This window comes from Ixodes scapularis, unplaced genomic scaffold, assembly GCF_016920785.2.
Source record: "Ixodes scapularis isolate PalLabHiFi unplaced genomic scaffold, ASM1692078v2 PGA_scaffold7__128_contigs__length_106722199, whole genome shotgun sequence".
Taxonomy (NCBI): domain Eukaryota; kingdom Metazoa; phylum Arthropoda; class Arachnida; order Ixodida; family Ixodidae; genus Ixodes; species Ixodes scapularis.
In genome coordinates, this window is record NW_024609882.1 from 67,987,364 (window position 1) to 68,007,407 (window position 20,044).

Sequence of the window (20,044 nt, forward strand, 5' to 3'; positions counted from 1 at the left end):
TGAAAAAGTATGGCTCAGATGCGAACTTGGTTGGGCTTTTAAAAGACATGCGGAGAGCAAGTCGTCTACTTTTTCTTGAATTAACAGCGCAAATACGACAGGAAGGAGAGATAAGGGAGACAGGATAGAGCGCTGAACTAACAACTGACGTTTAATAAAAAGAGAAAGAGGAAGAAGAACTGAAGAATGCTTTTAAAACATGCATAATGAAAACCCGCAAAAACATATGCTATAGCTTGAGTTGCCTGAAAATGAATCGCTAAGAATACCAAGCTTTAAGCTGGTCGCTTAAATGACTTGTTGAAAACGATTGAGTCCTGGGACGACGTGAATAGAAATTCCGGTAGAAAAAAGAAAGAGAAAGTTTACGTTTAAAATATTCACCGAATCTAAGGACCGTTAAAGATCGCGACTTAAAAAGTAAAGTTCTTTTTGTGACAAGGCCACGGACGGCGCGCTTACGCAGGCATCCCCACAGGACAGAATAACCTGTGCCTCGTAGAGCTCGCGAGTTCGTCGTTCCCCTAAACGTTTCAGGATTTTTGTTTTCCTGAACAAGGCGGAGCACTGGCAGTCCCTTACATGTATGGCAAAGTGGCCTGACGGCGACGACTTTAGTGACACGGCATGTTCTCTTAGACGATCGTTGACACACCTTCCTGTCTGACCCACATACACTTTCCCACAAGTAAACGGTATTTTGTAAACGACCGCACATTGGCATTCGACGTATCTTTGTTGATGTTGAACTCCGCACCCATCTTGCTGCTGCTGCTTGTTGGTAATTTTCGGACACAACTTCTTTAGTTTGTCCGGTGCTGACAACACGACTTTGACGTTATACTTCGATGCAATCTTCTTAAGGTTGTGGGAGATGCGGTGAATGTATGGAAGCACAGCCGGTCGGATATTTGTGTCCCTTTGTATCGTCTGTCGTCCCCGTGTGGTGATAATAGACTCGGCGACGTCGTACAAGTAGAACTCGGATAGCCAGAATCTTGAAGACGCTGCACTTGATCATGAAAGCTTTCCCCCGCTGAATGTACACAGGATTTCTTTAGCGCCGCATTTAGGGAGTTTTTTACAATTCCTCTCTTAATAATCTTTGAATGTGCCGAATCGTATTGCAGGAGGCATTTCTTGGACCTTGGGGTGTACTTCCAACAAGTATGATGTTAAAAGAAAGACAGTCGTAGATCCAAGAATTGAAGGACGGTGTTTACCGGTAACTCATGTGTAAACTTGAGCCCTTGTCCTTTTTCAAAAAAGGTGGATTGTATGGTGTCAAATATTTGTAATTCGTTGTCTGCCGGCCGTTGTGTGAGGAGAACCAGGTAGTCGTCCACGTACCTAAAAATACGGGAAACTTGGCCGATGGGAAGGGCATTAGCAATTGCCCGATCACACTGCGATAGAAAAATATCGCAGAGGACCGGAGCCACGCACGACCCTATACAAATTCTTTTCTTTTGCAGGTAAGTCTTGCCCTCAAACGCAACGACCGTGGCAGAAAGGTAGAATTGCAAAAGTTCTAGAAATGATTCTTCCGAAATTCCACATTCGTTTTGAAAGGACGTGGTTCCCTTTGCCTCAATAGACTCTTTGGCGGCTGCAAATAATTTTGAATGTGGGATCGAATAAAACAGGTCTTCTACATCGAGCGAAAATCCGTACCTGGCTGTTGATGTATCCTGCTGAAGGTACTGTATAACCTCCTCGGAGTTTGGTATCAGAAATGGATCATTCAGTACGAGGTTAGAAAGGTGACGGAGTAAGAAGCGTGACATGAACCCTTGCCATGAACCCTTTTCAGTGACAACGACCCGAAAAGGACAACCGTCCTTGTGGATTTTGGCTGTGAAAAACATGTCTAAATGATCTTTTTTGGTAGTCGATATCAGCTTCTTCATTTGCATCAACTCAAGCCTGGTGCACAGTTGGAGCGCCATGGCCTTCACCTTTTTTTGTATAGGGGCGTACGTGGCTCCGGTCCTCTGCGATATTTTTCTATCGCAGTGTGATCGGGCAATTGCTAATGCCCTTCCCATCGGCCAAGTTTCCCGTATTTTTAGGTACGTGGACGACTACCTGGTTCTCCTCACACAACGTCCGGCAGACAACGAATTACAAATATTTGACACCATACAATCCACCTTCTTTGAAAAAGGACAAGGGCTCAAGTTCACACATGAGTTACCTGTTAACACCGTCCTTCAATTCTTGGATCTACGACTGTCTTTCTTTGAACATCATACTTGTTGGAAGTACACCCCAAGGTCCAAGAAAGGCCTCCTGCAATACGATTCGGCACATTCAAAGATTATTAAGAGAGGAATTGTAAAAAACTCCCTAAATGCGGCGCTAAAGAAATCCTGTGTACATTCAGCGGGGGAAAGCTTTCATGATCAAGTGCAGCGTCTTCAAGATTCTGGCTATCCGAGTTCTACTTGTACGACGTCGCCGAGTCTATTATCACCACACGGGGACGACAGACGATACAAAGGGACACAAATATCCGACCGGCTGTGCTTCCATACATTCACCGCATCTCCCACAACCTTAAGAAGATTGCATCGAAGTATAACGTCAAAGTCGTGTTGTCAGCACCGGACAAACTAAAGAAGTTGTGTCCGAAAATTAACAACAAGCAGCAGCAGCAAGATGGGTGCGGAGTTCAACATCAACAAAGATACGTCGAATGCCAATGTGCGGTCGTTTACAAAATACCGTTTACTTGTGGGAAAGTGTATGTGGGTCAGACAGGAAGGTGTGTCAACGATCGTCTAAGAGAACATGCCGTGTCACTAAAGTCGTCGCCGTCAGGCCACTTTGCCATACATGTAAGGGACTGCCAGTGCTCCGCCTTGTTCAGGAAAACAAAAATCCTCAAACACTTAGGGGAACGACGAACTCGTGAGCTCTACGAGGCACAGGATATTCTGTCCTGTGGGGGTGCCTGCGTAAGCGCGCCGTCCGTGGCCTTGTCATAAAAAGAACTTCACTTTTTAAGTCGCGATCTTTAACGGTCCTTAGATTCGGTGAATATTTTAAACGTAAACTTTCTCTTTCTTTTTTCTACCGGAATTTCTATTCACGTCGTCCCAGGACTCAATCGTTTTCAACAAGTCATTTAAGCGACCAGCTTAAAGCTTGGTATTCTTAGCAATTCATTTTCAGGCAACTCAAGCTATAGCATATGTTTTTGCGGGTTTTCATTATGCATGTTTTAAAAGCATTCTTCAGTTCTTCTTCCTCTTTCTCTTTTTATTAAACGTCAGTTGTTAGTTCAGCGCTCTATCCTGTCTCCCTTATCTTTCCTTCCTGTCGTATTTGCGCTGTTAATTCAAGAATATGATCAACCAACTAGCCCACCAGATGATCGTGATGAAGTCGTCTGCTTCTTGCGCAGGAGTTGCGGTGACGTCGGAACGACATCGAGCTCCGATTAGATTTGATCGAAAGGATAGTAGGTAGACCCAATGATAGATGCCTCGAGGTCTACCCACTATTTTCTTTCAATCAGCCAATAAAATCTCGGCGTTCTGACCATATCGGAACCCCTGTGCAAGAAGCAGACGAACTTGCGCTCCGGATAGAGTTCAATAAAAAGGAAAATTCATTGGTGTATCCTTAGGGAATCCGTTTGCATGACATTTAAACAACGCTACATATGTCCTCCTTTGGGAAAAGCCAACTCTGGTCCCTCCAATTTTCTGTTTTGGCCTTCTATTTTGCTGCCTCTTTTTGGCTTCGTTAGGCGCTTAGTGTTAGCGCTTCCCGAGGTTCATACTAACGCATTCCCTAAGAATCTACCAATGAATATTCCTTTAATATTTTTTCCGCCTACCTGGACCAGCGTTAGTACTTGGTTCACACTCCATTTTGTAGCACAAACCAAGGCATACGCCTTCCGCACACCTACTAGTTAAGACTTGCCCCACCATCCGCGCTCGCATTGGCTTCCGCCCAGTGACGTCGCCTCCCTCTCGCCTTCGTCCTTCACTACTCTCCTCCTATCTAAGCGGCCCGCATTCCTTTCCACTATTTTGTCCACAGACGGACGCCGTCAGCTTTTTCCTGTCAGGGGGGTCTAATCCTAACGCTTTAATAAAGTTCCTACAAAAACTTTCAGGCTTTCCACTCTAGTGAAGAAGGAAGAGAAGAGGAGCTGTATATAGCTTCTATTCTCGGCGGTGGATTTCCAGGCGAGCGATCTGCTATTCCTTCGCAAGGGAATCTGAAGCGCTCGACGCAGTGGAACGTTAGGCGATAGCGGCTTCGCGCCAATTGCCGAACCATTCGCGATGCTGCCCACATCGTCGCTTTTTCCGCTCCCGCTCTTCTTCCGAAGAAAGGTTGCCGCCATCTACGAACGACGGCGGCAGCCAGTTGTATGGCTGTCGCCGTCGCTCATAGATGGCGATAGCTGTCTAGAGTGCGGTATCATCATTTCTAATCCGGCGGACACGATCCTGGGGAAACTAGCCCTTAACAGCTCCTCTGTAAAAGCTGAAACTGTAGAACGAACAGGAATAAACAGACAACTTAGGGAGAGCTGTATCCTGCTACTTCCTCTCTTTATGATATACAGGCTGTTTTCGAGCGCTACACGGTGCGAAAATATTTAAAAAAAACATAATGAACAAACTGTGCTGCAACTTTTTTTTTTTTTATGAAGGTGCCTTTAGGGGTGCCTTTATCACACGAAAATTTTACAAGTGTAGGTTTTTGGAGAAAGAAGTCGCCCACTTCCAGTACTCGCGTGCAAAGGCAGTAATAACAAGAACGTGATCTGTTAGTACAGAGACTTTTGTTGCTGGCACCTAACCGGATATGGTTAGGTGCCAAACAAATAACACATTTTGTGTTACAAACTTAAGCCTAAAAATTCAACTTTTTCTTTTCCGTCCACAAAAAGGAAACCTGTAAAAACAGTCTAGTTGACGCAGCTACTCACAGATCGCATGACATAAGACAAAAACCAGATTCAACAGATCCGAGCGTGTGTTGTACCATCTGTGCATAGCAGCGCCAACCAGGTTGTTTTTATCGTTTTCCTCGCATAGGAAAAGCAGGATAAATGTACCACCCAAAGACACCTTTTGTGAAAAGGGTCAGTGCCCTCCACTGATTGGTTTATTTAACATGAATTTGTTTACGCCCGAAGGGTGCTCAGAGACACCCTGTACTCGACTAAAATAAAGCTAGACCAGCGCAATCTAGGTTTCGATGTAATCTTCCCTTCAGGCCCTCTGTCTGTTCTTGATTTTTTTAGAGCGTAGCTCTTAGGCGCCAGTTTCCGGCTTGAGCGTCGCCGTCGGCGTAAACGCGGGTTGCATTATGGGACGTTTCCCACAATGACGTCACACGTGGCGTCATGAGTTACCCTCGTGAGGGTTACCCTCAAGAGAATCACGACGGTTACCCCAACGAGGGTCACAAGGATTACCCTTAGAGGGTCATGATGGTCACGAGGGTTACCCTCACGAGAATTACCGTCGTGACGTCACACGTGACAGCACGTGTGACGTCATTATACAAAACATATGACGTATTACGTCACGTGTGACGTCGCGTGACGTCACACGATCTAACATTGCCAATATTCTCGCTCGCGGAAATGTTTCCGCTATATTTGGCGGAAAATATTCCTGCCAAATTTACCCTCATGACGTCACGTATGACGAAACGTGTGACGTCGCACGTGACGTCATGTGTGACGTCACTAGGGTAAAAATTTTTCCGCTAAATTTAGCGGGGAAGGTAGAGGGGCATGCCCTCCCCTCCGTACCCTCCCCTCCTCCTCCTCAAAAACTGCGCTCTAGTTGGGCGTTACAGAAAATTTTTAACGTTTTTCATTTTTTTATTTGGAAGGAATATTGTTTGCCGCGCTTGAGATCCACTGTGTACATTTGTGGACGCGCGGAGAGGAAGACAGCTCGCGCCATATTCTGGTGGAAAGCGAACCAAGAAATTACCGGACACAAAACATGGACGCCTCCGCGTTCTACCAACGTTACTCGATCAACTCAGTTGGCAAACTCCCACGGAGAGCGTGATCTCTTCTCGTACATGGGCGTACCAACCGGGGGGGCAAAGGGGGCGCTTGCCCCTCCCCCCCTTCCCCAGTTCTCAAAGTGTGTGTGGGGGGGGGGGGGGGGGGGGCAAGGCATGTGTTTTGCCCCCCTGAAACAGCCGCCACTGGGCAGGGCAAACACTGGCCGGCGGCGCCAAAGGTCGCCGCCCGGCCAGTGTTTTCTTCTCTTATTTAGCTGTGCATGGAATAGCGACGGTAGTTTTTGGTAGCAGTAGGACAGGGGATAGGCTAGTTTTTAGTGATTTTTTTTTTAGGCACGGGAGTCTATCAACGGTGCCACATGACGGGGCCACGTGGCTTTGTTTGAACGGTTGGCGGGATGGATAGCGGCGTTGTTTAGAATTGACACGTGGGGAGAGCGGCATATAGGTTTGCCTATTTCATTTATCGAGTAGATATAGCGTAAAAAGGAGGGGAAATCGGCTAGATTTGAGCTGCAGAACACGTGGCGTACCACGTGTTCGAGTTAATTTTGTGCCGAATTGGGCTGGGCTCTGGGAGAAGGGAAGAATGGCGAAGAACGACGTTCAGGTACAGTGGGGGGAGTGTCTGATCTGGGTTAATATGTCGGAAAATAGGTTCGAGAGCGCTGAGGAGGCGAAGGCAGGAGACTTTTTATGCAGGTTGTGCGTCTTACAGGCGCGTCTAGGCATGATGGAAACCGAGAACACGACAATGGTAACGCGCATTGTGGAACTGGAGAACCAACTGAGAAGGGAAAGAGACGAGCGACAGGCGCTGGAAGAGAGACTGAAGAACGTAGAGGGGAGTCGGACAGAGACGGTCGCCCTGAACGGTAATGGAGGACAGGCTGAGAGGCAAGATGACAAGGCGCGGTTAGTCACCAGCGTGAGCGACGGGGATGGGGATGACGACGGCAGCGTTATACAGAGCCACGCGGGGGCGCTGACGCAGAACAGCCAGAAGAACAGAAGGGAGACAAACGCGGTGAACCAGACAGGGCAGTTGGCGGGGGGCTCGACTGGAGCGGGCCCAAGTGAGGAAAAGAGGGTCCTTGTAGTTGGAAGTTCAAACGTGACCAGTTTCAAAGCAGGTCTCGCTTGGAAAGTAAAAAAAGATGAGAGAGTCGCAGTGCAGGTGTACCCGGGTGCCAGTATCGGAAAGGTTATGGAGGGGGCAAAGAACCACTTATGGGACAGCATGGACGGGCAGAACCTGGTGGTGGTACACGCTGGGCTGAACGACGTTTTGCAGGGAAGAGAACAGAACCTGGGGAGACAAATCGAAGCCGGGGTGCAGAAACTGAGGGCAACGGCTGAAGGGGTCCAAATCGTCATGTGCACGATTCCGGAGATTCAGGGGCAGAGTGTAAAAACGGAGAGGAAGGTGGTCAGGGCAAATGCGGTCATAGGGGTTCTGGGGAGCTGGGGTATGAGGTAATTGATACTAACAGAGAATTGTACCAGCCAGCGTCTGCCAGTTCATTTGTTGCAGACGGTATTCACTACCGTGAGCCCATCGGAAGGAGGGTCGGTAGAAGGATTGGATGCACAGTGGTGTATTTTTTTTAATACACACAGGTCCCTAAGGGACGTGCCTGAAAAGGGGGTAAAACAGAAAAAAAAAAATGTAGAGTTAGGAAACAGAAAGAATGTAGAGCTAGAAGCACAGAACATTTTTGGCTCAATGGCAACATAGCGGAAGAAGATGTACCGGTACCAGAATTGGAAGAAGTTCCTGGGCGTGAGTACCGCAGAAGCAGCAGGGAGAGCAGAAGGAAGCCCCGCAAAAATAAGAGAAAGAATCGGCTCAATATAGGGTTCATAAACATGCAGGGAGGTAGAAACAGAATAAAGTGGGAGGAGATCGGCCAACAATTAGAGGCTGAAAATTTCACAGTGTATGGGGTAGCAGAAACGAACCTTAGAGATGAGGAGGAACCACCGTACATACCAGGCTACTCCTGGATGGGATGCAACCGGAGGGAAGGTGAACGCAACGGCGGAGGTCTAGGCATGTTAGTTAAAGGACAGGACTGCGAAAGAGAGAAGGAATGCTGCAGATAACACTTATGGTTGAAAGGTATGATAATCGGCCTCAACACTCTTCTAGGGTGTGCTTACCTGAAAACAGGAAATGACTCGAGGGAGACAAATACAGAACACTTTACATGTATATCGAGGGATATCAGAGAAGTTGGCCTTAATCAAAAAATAATTATCATAGGAGACATGAATGCCCATTTAGAAGAGTGTGATGGTTTCACAGATACAACCTTAAAGTTGCTAGAAGATTTCAGTGATGCCCTCGACCTAGTGTTGGTGAATGCACAAGTAAAATGCGACGACAAAATAACGTGGGAACGAAACAACTCAGACTCAACAATAGACTTGTGCCTCGTGTCCCACAAACTGTATGACAGGTTAGGAAGTATGGAAATAGATGAGAAAGGTGCAAAATGCTTGGGGTGTGACCACAAAATAATTAAAATTAAATTTGGCACATATGAACCTGAACAACAAGCCCAGGTACGAGCGGGTAAGCCAAAACTAAATGAAACTCAAATACAAAAAGTATCGAAAAGCACTGAGAACATAGTATCGAAGCAGCCAGAAAGGGAATGGACATATGAGGATGTAATAGGAATCTATAAAGGAGAATTAGAGAAGGATCGAATTAAACAAAGAGAACAGCAAAAACGAAGACACAAACCAAAAAGCTGGTGGGATAAGGAGGTCAAAGCAGCAATATTGCAGCTCCAAGAGGCATCTAGAGAGCATAGGTGGGCAAAAAAAGGGGAGCCTTGCCAACTAAAGTAGCTTCATAGTGGGAGAACTTCCAAGAGCGGAAAAGGGAATCATCAGCGCTAATACAGATCACAATTGGAAGTGCAGGTTGCGGTGGATGATGGAAGTAAATAAAAAAAAATAGGAATGCGGCAAAAAGGTTTTGGGAGCTTATTAAAGCCCAGGGGAGAGAGACAGAGGGTATTCAACACTTCCTGACCACACAGGAGGGGAGAAGAGTAGAGGGTGAAGAGGCACGTGAATATATTAGGCAGACAATCGAAGAGGCTTTCTCCCAGCCTAAGCAGAGGGAGACAGTGAACAGAACGGTCAGCGGCAATGGGACAAGGCAGAAAGTAAGGTTCCAGCAGGTTCAGCTGCCAGGCCCAGAAAACATTCCCATGGAACTAATGAAGACACTAGGAATAACAAGCAAATCGAAGTTACGGCATGTGATTAACCAAGTAATTATGGAAGGAGAGTTACCCAATGATTGGAAAAAGTAAAATGAGACTAGTCTATAAAGGCAAAGGAAACAAAGACAGCATTAAGTCATATCACCCGATAACGATAACTTCAGTTCTATACAGATTAGCTATGCAGATAGTAAAGCGTAGAATGGAGCAATGGACAGAAGATATGCAAATACTGAGCGAGCTCCAAAATGGATTCCGAAGAGACAGAAGACTGGAAGATAACTTATTCGTCACCGCTCAATGTATAGAAATAGCAATGAAGAACCACACTCCTTTATGGTTAGCTTATTTGAACATCAAGAAAGCGTACGATAATGTGAGCCAGGAAACACTTTGGGGTCAGCTGAAGGAGTCTAATTTAGATACAAATTTGGTTAGGTTTCTTCAGCAGGTGTACACAGACAATAAGGTAGTTATAACATGGGAAGCAGAAACTACACAACCCGCAGCAATAAAAAGAGGACTCGGGCAGGGCTGTCCACTGTCACCTCTGCTCTTCATGATATATCTCAGTAAAATGGAAAATAAATTAGAGCAGTGCAACTTAGGTTTTGATGTGAGTTACATCGAAGGAGGGAGAAATGTAGCACTGGTAATACCAGGACTGATGTATGCGGATGAGATAGTACTCATGGCAGATAACCAGGATACATTACAGGAACTTGCTGGAATATGTGGAGGGGAAGGGGACACCTTGGGCATGAGTTTTAGTAGTGTCAAGTCTGGAGTAATGGCGTTTAAGGATGAAAAGAGGGAACCCTTGAGGATACAAGACATTGTAATAGACCATGTAAGAAAATACAAATATATGGGCGTCTGGCTCAGTGAGGGAAGGAAATATCCAGAGAAACACGAGGATAATATAATTAGAAAAGGGAAAAAATCATTTATTATGAAGCTCAATTCACTATGGAACTATAATAGATATGAAGTGGTCAGAGGTAAATAAAAAAAAGTGATGATGCCAGGGCTGTCTTTTGGAAATGCAGTGCTATGCATAAAATCGGACGTTCAATCAGGATTAGAAATTCGACAAAGAAGCTAAGCCACATTGGTACTGGAAGCGCATGGAAGAACACCAAATGAGGGAGTACAGGGAGAAATGGGATAGTCGTCTTTTGAGAGCAGGTAGAACTAGTAAGTTGAAATTTGAACAAAGGTTGACCGAAATGGATGATGCGCGGTGAGCACGGAAGGTATTGAAGTATTTATACATAAAAAGTTTAAAGACAAAATGGAGAAACCGATTCCGAAAGCTCACAATTAAATACTTACACACTGGTGATGAGGCTGAACAAACTACTTCAGTGAAAAAGAATGTGAAAGAGGCAGAGAGGAAAATAGGGGTGGGAAGAATGCAGGAGAAATCAGCTGTAACAGTGTACAGGTCACGAAAGCTGGACATCAGAAAGGAAAAAAAGTGTTTGACGATTCACTGCGAAGTGCTTTGCTGTTCGAGGCGAGAACTGGATTTTTGAGGACAACGACGTATAGGGCTAAATTTCAGGAGACAGACACATTATGTGCCGCCTGCCATAATGATAGCGAGACACTAGAGCGCTTGGTTTTGAAGTGCACGGGGCTTCGCCCTGCCCTCCCTGAAGGGGTAACGGATCTGGCCGGGGCCCTGGGTTTTACTGGCGACGATGGAAGGACGGAAGAGAAAAGGATTACAGTGACAAAGAGGCGATTAGATGATTGGTGGAAATTATCTTGAAAAAAATTAAATGATGGACAACTAACTAGCACAGCGGGGGACAGGCAGGACAGAGGAAAATTGGGACTCCCTCTCGCGTGGCTCCGGCCCACAGGCTCAACCCTGTCTCCCAGTGGGTCCGGTGCTGGGGTAACGCCGCCAAGGTTTGACCAGAAAAAAATTGGCGAGTCCCTCGCCGGGGGAGAGAGGCAGGGGGGGGGGGGATGCTTTTGTTTTTTGCCCGATCCCTTGAAGGTCATCCTGGTGATATCTGCCTGGTGATAGTTAGGGGGAGAAAATTGGTATGAAAAGGGCGGGAGGAATCATGTCTTTGTCTTTTAGACTTAGGCTAGGTGACGCAAGCTACCGCCCGTTATAAAGGCCATTATTATCCATCCGTCCATCCACGAATACCAAGGGCCCCGGCCCTGGTGGGGGGGGGGGGGGGGGAGGGGAAGGGTCTGGTTTGCGCCCCCCCCCCCCCCCCCCCCCCCCTCAAAAACAAGTTGGTACGCCCGTGCTCTCGTACCCCTCAGCCGGGCTAACGCTGTTCGAAGCGCCAACCCCTTGCTCGCTGCGGCGCGTCTTGCAACAGCAGTTCAAGACATGGCCGCAGCGGGCAAGGATGACGTTTCAAACAACATTTTTGAATATAGGGGTTATCCGCGGGAACTGACGTGTGCCAGCGCGTGCCTTTGAAGGGATCACGCTCCCCGTGGGAGTTTGCCAACTGAGTTGATCGAGTAACGTTGCGTTCTACGGCGTGTCGGGTTGACTTCTACGGCGTGTGGCTCCACATTTATGATAATAGCCGGTTAATCATAAAACTGAGTAACTAATTTAACATCCCGAGATGTTTATAAGAGTACTTGGATTACTGTAGAGTAGGTTATAGGTTTCATGGGGCAGATGTTTGAATGTAATTGTTGCATGAGTTTCGCTGTCCTCGCTTGGGCACGCCGTGCGTCACACCTGGAAATTGCGATCTTTTTTGTTTCTTTAGAATTACGATTTTAGTGCAACAGGCTTTTACAATACACTGGGTTTGGTTTTAACACATAGGTCTTCGCGCTCATGCCCGAGAACAACAGAAACTTCAAGAAAATTCAGCTCTGCTCGGAGAGATCGCCGATGATGAAATCTCCGACGGAGGCTTGTCTGATGACGAGTTTGGAAATTCAGAGTCCACAAATGAGGGAAACTGATCTTATACAAATAGTAGTTTCTCACTACCTAGTATTGTTTCTTCGTGAATACTTTGTGCTCAATTGATTTCAACAGGTTCTTGAAATCCAGAGCATGGACCTCGACTTCAGCTCCGCGAGCCGATGACAGCTCCCAAAAAGGGTCACTTGAAGTGGTTCGCCCGAGATTTCAATCCGAGTCCTCAAGACTGCACATATCGAATGAAGGGTGGCTCGACCCCCTCAGAACCTCCAGAGCACTTTATGAAGTACATTTCACATAAGGTGTTCGAGCAACTATCAAAGTTAACGAACATCTATTTTTTGCAGACGAGCGGGAATGAGCTCGCCACGACACCTCAAGAGATCAAGGTTATTTGCGATCCTCATGGTCATGGGTGCCCTAAAGTAACCCAGAATTCGGATGTATTGGCAAGCAGGGACGAAAAGTCCTACGGTGGCAGGCTCAATGGCAGTCAACCGAATTTTAGTATCAGGTAAGCACTGCACATGAGACAGCCGTACAGCCAGACTGACCCAAAGAATTGGGACAAGTTTTGGAAAGTCCACCCGATCTTCGAAGTTGTTTTCCTTCGTTGCCTTGAGATTGAGCTAGCCCAAGAAAACAGCATTGATGAGCAAATGATTGTGTTCACTGGCAGGGTGGCGGCAGTCTTGGGTAAGCTGCTTTTAAAAAGTAATTCGTCACAGTTACAGTTACTTTCAGAAAAAAGTAGCGAAGTTACAGTTTCAGTTACCGCAACAAAAGAGTAACTCCTTACCGAACGGTTACTTTCAAAAAGTAACCACATTACTTTGCAGTTTCTTTTCTATAACACAAAAAATTTAGGAGAAACTAGAAAACGGCCCTCACCAAGTTTTACTGCATAAAATTAAAAAGTACGCTTTTACTTCATATTCTAACTTAGCAGCAGTTTCTTCTCGAAATTAGTGTCTGAAAGAAAAAAATATAGACATGAATCAGTCGCGCTTCTACAATAGCGGTAAATTCAAACTATATAGTTAAGCTAGAAAATTGGTCAATATTATGAAAATATTGAAGACCAAAACTTACCTCAGGGTGTTCTCTAAGATTTGAACATGAAGACTTGTCGGAGTAGTCCTTGCGGCAAAGTTTGCATACTGCGGTCAAGCTGTTAGCAACCACCTTCACCACTGCAAAATACTGTCTGTACGCCGGGCACTGTAGTTCTTTTTTTGTTCTCATCAACATCCCTATCCTTGGTAGCACCAGCACATTGCTGGCTCGTTGACGGTTGCGCTGGGCTCATAGAGTCTTTGGTCGTATTTCAGTTCGTACCCGGCAAGCCAGAAACAAACCCCGCGCAAACAGCAGTAAATTTTGCCTCCACTGATGACACCACGCCAGACTAGTGGAGTAAATCAAAATACGAAACATGCGCAGTGAGGAGTAGTGCCGCTAATCAAAATGGGAAACATGCGCAGTGCCCTCCGCGTGTATTCTTGTTTCGCGGTTGACTCATCCGATTAAAAATCGTGCGCAGAAAAAATAAAAACCGATACATAGATAGTGCTTCTAGATACTAAGATGTAAGTGTTCCGTCACAAAGTGCAGACGCGTGTGTAAAGATAACTAGATCTTTATTTTTTTTTATCAAATCCACTCGTGGCTATATTCGGGTTGTGACTCGCAAGAAAGAACGTATTCACAAGTTTGTGCAAGGCCAACTTGTGACTCGAAATGTTGGAACAGACAATTTGGAAAGTGCAAGGAATAGCTAAATTATACTCGTTCAATGATATATTATTTAAAAAAAAACTGGAAAGCAACGACAAAAGTGACGTCGCTTCTTTCATCGTCACATCAGAAAAAAAGTAATAGAACGATAATTACAAGTTACAGTTTTAAAACGTAACTCGTTACGGTTACAAATTACCAAACAAGTAACCAAATTACAGCAACGCGTTACTAGTAACGCGTTACTATTCAAGATTAGCCGTGGCGGCGAAACAGTTTGGTAGGAGCAAACCCAATCCCGATGTAGTGAAATTGTTTGTGCGGTGCAGCAGAGATGGGGTAGCCCACGATTTTGAGTTCATCAGGGGAAAGGGACGGGCGTTGATGCGAAACATGTTCACCTTGGACTCGGAGGTTCGGTTGTCTTGGGGCTAGACGAAAGTCTCACAAAGGACAAAACCTTATCTGCTACTTCGACAAATATTTCACCTCGCGAAAGCTCCTATGGGAGTTCACACCTTATGGGAGAACTTGCAACTGGTACCAACAAATCTTATTGGTGGCTTGGTTGCCAACTGAAAAGTGAAAAATAATTGAGAGGAGAAGAAAGGAGAAGACTTGACAGCAAGGTATCAAAAGATGGAGGCGTGGTAATCGTCCGCTGGCAGGATAATGGGGTAGTAAACATGGCTTCAACTCATGATGGAATTGGAAAGATTGGAACTGTGAAGCGCTGGATTGAAGCCAAAAAGGAGCAAATAGAAATAGAGTGGCCGAAAGCTGTACTAGACTACAACATGTACATGGGAGGAGTAGAAAAATAGACTTCATCATGTTTCTATACCCATTCCGGGTCCGGACGAGAAAGTGGTCCGTATGTTCATCTCTCATTTTATATTTCTTTGTATTGTCCAACAGCTGGCTAGAATACATTAGAGACGCGAATGAGGAGAGGCTCTCGAAGAAGGCAACAAAGGACATATCGGCTGTCCAAATGGGCGTTGCACAAAGCCTCATCGCATGCAACAAGGCACGACAGGAGAGGGTACGTCCAAGCTAGGACACTGCTCAACAACTCTCCAGGAAGCCTCACTACGCGGATCGATTGCCCACAAATACCGTGAGGTATGATGGGCAGAATCACAGGCCACATCTAAGAGCACCATTTGCCCACAGATTCCGACACGAGGGATGCCAGTACAAGAGCCGCATTTGTTGCCACAAGTGCAACATGTTCCTCTGCCTGACAGCAGAAAGCGACTGCTTCCTCGAGTTTCACGCCAGCTAGTGTAAAATGTGGCTCCCTGATCATACAATAGTGATCTCGTTATGTTTCTTTTAATGGGTTTTGAAGGAATCTTCAAACCAACAAGTTTTCATGCGTTTTCAGTTTTTGGGTTACACAAGACACAATGTGCACAAATGGGGACACAATAAAAAATGTGTTCTTATAAAAAAAAATATTAGAACTTATTTTTTTGGAATCTGAATATTTAATGTTAATTTAATTGGGGAAACACTCTAGGGTTTTCTTTTTAATTCGTGACTGAATGGTGATAGATATGGGAGTAGACGTAAACCAATTCGGCTAGGGCGGTTACAAAGCCGCGAGAGGGATTTGAGGCCAAATCTTATTATTATTGTTATTTGCCTTTCCGGACTTCCCGTCAGGCCGTTCTGGTGAGCCGGCAAGTTATCTGGTGGGCCAATCACACCAGGCAGGAGTGTATGATGAACTGCCTAGAGTGTTTTTTAACACCCAGTTTGGGGGGCACCTCAAGCCAACTGGTGTGCCCACCAGGCCACCAAGTAAGTACATCACGCTAAGCTGGTGTGCCCGCAATGCTACCTGTTGTGGCCACCGGACCCTTTGGTGGACACACCAGGCTTGCGTGCTGTGCACTTTAGCCTGTCTGGTGGAGTGGACGCACCAGAACTTCTGGTGTCACACCAAGATTCCCTGGTGTATTTTTTATTAGGGCTTGACCGGCTGTGTGAGAAGCAAGTACATGGCATTCCAGCCAATTCCTCTCTGCCTCACTTGTCATTTCAATTTTCGCCGAACACGACCTAACCCAAAAATTAGTTTTAATGCCACTTCTAAACTGCACGGATTTCACTTCCATTTCAAGTTCGTTTATCATTTTTTTGCTTGAAAATCGGACGTAAAATATCAATGCGAGAACGAACTTACGACAGCTGTTTGCCTCAAACGCTAGGTACCTTTAGTTTCTTGTCACCACAGAGGCGTCACAAGACATCGAAATTCCTCTTGCGGTTCTTTCAACCGTCGGGAGAGATATCCACGTTTACCAGCAAACCGGCCCAGGGCTTGTGCTTGCAGATGCCATAGTAAGTTTAGCAGAGAGCCGGACGAATCGCAGGAACAAATGAAGTTGAAGGTTGACACTTTCTGGGTTTGAAACTAGAGACACATTTGGAGCAATTGATTTCAGTAATGAAGAGAAAAAACCCTGAAAACAAATTGTAATACATCTTGTGGAGAAGCACAAGCCTTGGTGATACGGGTGACTGACGGAAAGGATTACATAGAAGATGACAAACGAATTACAGTGGAGAAAGAAAAGGAATTAATCTATTATGAAGCACAATGTATCATATTAGAGAGGTCGTTAGAGGTATGTGAAAAGAAGGCATGGAGCCGGGACTTTCACTCAGCAACGCGGTATTGTGTATGAGATCAGCTGTTCATTCAACTTTAAGATTAGATTAGCATGCGCAAAGCATGGGGACACATTTAATGACGTCTGAGATCAGGGAGATGAAGGCTTGAGGCCTTTTGAGTGTTGAGAGGCAGTCAATAAATTTGATTGCCTCTGGTTCCGACGATCACTCACGTCACGCACATTCCTCCGCGAAAGCATCTGCGATTATGGCAGCAGCGTTGTTAGATACAAAAGACGACGAACTACTTCCTGCTAAAAGTATGAGGAGCGGCTTGAGGACGGCATTGGTGAACATCGAAGTCCCCGTCGGGTGCCTTCAACCACATGCGCAACGGCGCAAGCCACAACAAGTTACGCGCTCGCGATGCCGCTGCCGGCGTCAAAAAAATTGATGCAATGTGTTCAGTACGCTCAGGTGAGAATGAAACAATTGAACGCATAGTTTGGCAATTCACAGGGTTTGGTGCGGACCTCCTAAAAAGGGGAACAGATTTAGCGGGAAGACTGAGATGATGCAAAAATGGTTGCCAAAAAGGTTACAGTCACAAAGAGGAGACTCAATCATTGGTGGAGGAGGTGGAGTAAAGTGTACAATTTATCACAGAATCGACGGTGAAGTGTGAGGTGAAATTAAATGTTTAAGTTGTCGAGGTGGCGCAAGCTGCCGCCACTACCATCCCTTCATCCATCAATTAGTTCCTTGCTCTTTTTATTAAACAATGGTGTTTTAATTAAAACAATTATACAAATTGTTTTTATTACGCAATATCGAAATCAAAATAAATGTGTAGTGAGTCAATCTTGACAATACCATGTTTTTACGCACCTCAGCTATATTGAGACAAAAAAAGTACATAAAAGTGCAGAAACTGGAAGCAAGAAATCGCAAAAGAAAAACATATAAGAGCAGCCTGCCAATCTGTCCTTTCTCCTTTCTCCCATCCTTTCTAAAATATAGTTTTTGTTGCATAAAATCAGGGTGTCCTAAAACAAATATTTGAAAGTTCTCTTAATTAAGACAATTTTAGAAAAAAAATTGAGTTGAGATTGCGTTCTATCTCTAATTTTAGGGATTGATTTGTATCTGCTAAGTACCATGCAAGTTTCAAAGGCGTGAACTTTTGTTTGAGTGAAGTGAACATTTATGAGTTTGATTTAAAAAATCGTGCACCTACGTCAGCTCCAATTTATATGATCTTTGCGTCCACTGTTGCTAAACGTTTTATATTTTTACGAATTTAAAAAAAGAAGAAACAAGTGTGATCGCCCTGTGTCAGTGGTATAACGAAATATTTAAACATTTACTAAAAACTTCTGCTAACCATATTTAATTTGTAAGCATGCAGACTGTCTAACGGGTTTTCAAGAAAGTCTTACCATAGCCATTCACCCTGGGCCAAAACTTAAAATTTCATTAGCCTATGGATAAATATAAATAAATGCGTACCTTTTTGATGTGTCAGTGGTGTAACTTATCTTTTATGTGCTATTTTTATAACATCACGATGAGAATGAACTTGCAGTGACAAAATCGACAAACGTTCTTGTGTGGTTGAAATATTGAAAATAATGAAAAAATTAATTTGCCCGATTTGTCAATTGTGTAACGATCAGTCGCATAACGGTCATTCGTATGACAGTCGTATAACGGTCCGGTAACCATCAGTTATGTCGCAAGTAAATCGCAGCAAGGGTGAGTCACATAAACAAAACAAAAATTAAATCTCCCATTGATGTTCAATGATATACTCATGCTGATTTATCAGAATTCTTTGTCCCACCCTTCACTCAGGGTAAAAGCCTAAAAGTTCATAAACTTAATTCTAAATGATACCAAAATGTCCGTACTTCCGATGTGTCAGTGCTAAACGAATACCTCGTGTCCTATCTTTTCAATACCTCAATTAAAAAAGAGAGATGTAAACAAAGACATACCTCGATTGAAATAAATGTGTAGGGCGAGCGAATGTTCTTGAAGATTTTGAATGTGAGTGAACTGTAAGTCGTATGACGGAGCAATCGTGCCACTTGTCAGTCGTGTCACGAGTCAGCCATGTCACGAGCAGACGTTTCGCGGGTAAGTCATGTCACGGGTCACTCTAATCACGAGCTGATCGGTCGTGTCGCAACGTGTCGTTGACTCCAACGTTGCAAGATGGCTACGACTGACACTGTTTTTTTTTTTTTTTTTTTGCGCACGCTTGAAAATTATAAAAAACGGTGCATGCGAACGAAAGAAGTCAACTTAGTTTTGAGGTGGACACAATGTGCGGAGCCTCGCAGCCCTCGCAAGAATATTTTATAATCTAGACACAAAATTTTAGTCACTACGTTTTATGTATGTTATTACAAATATTATTATTGCAAAATGAAAATCAAATGGATTCTGGTAATCACAAAATGAAAAGCCGTGAAATAGCTATTGCTCGTGTTATCTTGAGTCCGTTCTACAATATTTGTTGTCAACGATATATATAAACATCTGTGAGCTCGGTCTTTGTTTTCTATCAGAAAAAAAAAACGAATGAATTACCTATTAATCAACATAAGCTAGTACACTAATGTAAATGTCGCCAAATTAACATTTCATGAACCTAAATGTTTAATCTTAGGGAAAATGACCCACTTCGTTCAAACTGAATGTTTGGGTTTCCTTAACAAGTGACATTCGTGTCGTTCATTTTGTCTGCATTGAATTGCTTGACAGTATATTCTTCAACCCTAGAACAATGTTGAGAGAGCCGTTTATGTGAAGCAGCACAGTCGTTTCAAAATGCTAAAAAAGAAAAAAAAATGAAAGCCGTTTTTAACTCCCTGTAACGCCAAATTAGAGCGCAGCTTTTGAGGAGGAGGAGGGAGGCTACCGAGAGGAGGGTATACCCCTCTTCCCTCCTCCTCACCTCCTCATCCTGCCTGCTACTCCTCCATCCAAGCGGCGTCGGCGTCGCCGTCGTCGTAACCGTGAGGTCACTGACCCTCCTGACGTCGCGTGGCCCTCGTGACCTCACGGGGGTCACCCGCACCGGGGTCACGTGACGTCACCGGGGTCACGTGACCTCACGGAACCACGTGACCTTACGGTTACGCCGACGGCGACGGCGACGCCGCTCAAGCCGGAAACGGGCGCCTCAGAGCTGCGCTCTAAAACGTGGTACGGCCTCTTCGATTATTTCTTCACTATTCGGGCGTCCTTGGCATCAATCGTCCGAAAAGTAAGCCATAAGCCAAGTGCTTCCCAATTACTTTTATTACCCAATCCAAGTTTACAAAAATAAGTCGGAGCGCAGTGAAATTTAATCCCTTTCACATGAAGCCCGACCGCAGCCGACGCAACGGTCCAATGGAGCCAATCAAGCAGTACAAAAAGTGCATCGTCACCGCCCTCGTCTTTGTGCGTTTGAAAATCGCCGGTTAAAACCAATCACGTACACAGAAGA